General features: G+C 36.5%; 1 protein-coding gene across 1 annotated transcript in view; it reads right to left on the bottom strand.

Annotated features, from left to right (window-relative positions):
* Positions 1-3,171, bottom strand: part of LOC106867558 (tubulin beta chain) — a 57,333-nt gene that overhangs the window by 349 nt on the left and 53,813 nt on the right. The window lies entirely within an intron of this gene.

Below are 3,171 nucleotides of genomic sequence, written 5' to 3'. Positions count from 1 at the left end.
CCTGTAGAGGCGCAATGGCCCAGTGGTTAGAGTAGCAGACTCGCGGTCATAGGATCGCGGTTTCGATTCCCAGACCGGGCGTTGTGAGTGTTTATTGAGCGAAAACACCTAAAGTTCCACGAGGCTCCGGCAGGGGATGGTGGCGAACCCTGCTGTACTCTTTCACCACAACTTTCTCTCACTCTCTCTTCTTGTTTCTGTTGTGCCTATAATTCAAAGGGCCAGCCTTGTCACACTGTGTCACACTGAATATCCCCGAGAACTACGTTAAGGGTACACGTGCCTGTGGAGTGCTCAGCCACTTGCATGTTAATTTCACGAGCAGGCTGTTCCGTTGATCGGATCAACTGGAACCCTCGACGTCGTAAGCGACGGAGTGCCAACAACAACTTTATTTTTCTATTATTTTACAGTCTTTACAATTTAAAATGGCATCAAGTGACAGAGAACGTTCTTTTTTTAAAGCGTGTGAATCAAAATATGCCACAGAACTAGATTCATAAAAAGGTATAGAACTATATTATCACCCTCAAATTTGAGAAACAAACACTCATAACTTTTTCTTTTAAAATTCATTGCATGAGATTGATACCAATGAAATTCCTCGAATTGAACTCTATCATTTAAGCATTATTAGAATATAGTTTATTTTTAAAATAAAAAAAGAAGTTAATTATATTTAAATCCAATTTTTTGCCTTACTTATATATTTTTTCATGATAATTTACCTTAAAACTAAGAAATTCTTCGTACTTTCTTCTATCATTTAAGCTAAGCCAAATATATTTTGCTTTTAAAATAAAATAAAAAAGTAATTTAAATCTAAACTTGATTGGTGGCGTTATTACTCTCCTGTAGCGTTGCTACAAATTTTATGCCTAAATGTAGCTAGGGATTAAGTCCTTTTCAAGAATGTTAACAGTTTTCAATTTGGTTAAGACCTGAATTAGTGACAAGCTCTGAAAGATGCTGCGTGTGAGTACATGGTGGCCTTAAGAATATTATTCAACTACTACCGTAGCTGAATGATATATATATATATATTATATAAACACTCATATAAACGTAAATGAGACTACGTACATATATTTGTAGACACTCATTCTACAGATATACGCACGTACATCTGAAATCAAATTACATAGCTCTGGAGTGTAAATATAAACATTCACATGCTTCTATTTTGTTTATAAATGTTCACGTCTGCTTTAATATATATATACATGTATGTTTATATAGGTGCACATATATGTGTAGGTCTACATATACATGCATGTACATATATATATATATATATATATATATACATACATACGTACACGCATAAACACATTCATACATACATACATATTATATATGTATGCATTTATGTGTGAAATTTTAAGAGGCATTTCATTTTTCAAAATGCGTCTCTCTCCCTCTCTATCTATCTATCTATCTATCTCTTTCTCTCTATATATCTCCCTCCCTCTCTATGGCATACCAAATTAACGCTCTACAATAGGTATGTATATTGTTACATATACGCTCGCGTGTGCGCGTGTTTGTGTGCATATACGTCTGTATACACACACACACACATATATATGTACGTATATATGTATGTATGTGTGTGAGTGTGAGTGTGTGTGCGCGGTGTGGTGCGGTGTGTGTGTGTGTGTGTGTCTGTCTGTCTGTCTGTCTGTCAGTCTGTGTACGTGTCAGAAAATTACTTGAAATTAAAAGAATATTAAAACATTCCTTCTATAATTTCAAAGAATGGAAAAATCCACTGCTAGATTTTCTATTTGAACATACTTCCATCCCGTTTCACGTTTGTCGTACATATAGGAAATACACACACACACACACACACACATACACACACACACACACACACACACACACACACACACACACACACACACACACACACACACATATATATATATATATATATATATATAAAAGCAATCTTTATATCCAACTTAACGTGGATGCCTTGTTAAAACGCCGACTATTGCGTTATATGCCTTGAGAGGTCCTCACATATAGGCGTATGTTGTATAAAAGCAGAGGTTTATATATTAGAAGACGAGAATCGTCTACTATGGGCACCGGAACTCTCAGATCACGTAATTTCAGTGTACCGGACTTCTCCAGTGATAGGCATTCGGTAACGGCATGCCTGCCAAATCTCACTGCCACGATATATAGAATTTCAGTGTTTTTATTTTGTTTTTTGGGGTTTTTATTAGTCACTTGTCTCTCAAATAGCCAGCGGACTTTTTAAAAAGACAATTATTATTAGCGACGGAAGCAGCATTGAGACCAAAAGGCAATCTTTATATACAACTCAATGTGAATGTCTTGTTTGAACACTAAATACTGCGTTATTAGCCATGAGAGGCTGGTATGCGGTCACCGGATTCGTGCCACTGGGGAAGTCTAGGAAACTGAAATCACGTGATCTGATAGCTTCATTGCCCATAACAGACTATTCTCGACTGCTACGATACATGTCTGTGTTTTTATGCACTATGCATTTCATTTTCCTCCCAAGCAAAAATATACCCCAAAAGATCTATAAATATAAATGTCCATGGCCAATACGCTATCTTTAAGATAGTGCGTTTGCTACTGTTAAGTGGTTGTGTGTGTGTGTGTGTGTGTGTGTGTGTGTAAGCACGCGTATTTGTACGTGTGCATATGTAAGTATAGTTGTGTGCATGGACATATATGTACGTAGGTCTTTATGTGTTCGTGCGCGTGCGTTTTTGCATATATGTCATTGCTATAAGATGTAATACGTGTAGACACATATGGGAGAGGAATAGACAGACTAGGGTGAATAAAAGAGAACAAAACATATAGGCATGAACGTAAGAAAAATTAAGAAAATGTGTAAGAAAGAAAGGTAGAGAGAAAATAAAATAAAAGAGAGACAACGCAAAACAGAAAGAGAGAGAGGGAGGGAGAGAGAGAGAGAGAGAGAGAGAGAGAGAGAGAGAGAGAGAGAATGCAAGACAGAAAGAGGGAGATACATGAAGAAATTGAGAACGATGTGGAATGGGGTGTATGTATGTCTGTGTGTATAAATAAGATTTCAAAGCTGAATAGATGTTGGCTGAAATATTTCAAACGTTGGGAATTCTAGTGTAGGTAGGATCTCATAAACATATGTAGTTACAT

Source organism: Octopus bimaculoides, chromosome 13, assembly GCF_001194135.2.
Source record: "Octopus bimaculoides isolate UCB-OBI-ISO-001 chromosome 13, ASM119413v2, whole genome shotgun sequence".
NCBI lineage: Eukaryota > Metazoa > Mollusca > Cephalopoda > Octopoda > Octopodidae > Octopus > Octopus bimaculoides.
The sequence above is the reverse complement of the archived record's forward strand: the minus strand, read 5'-3'. Positions and strand labels throughout refer to the sequence as shown.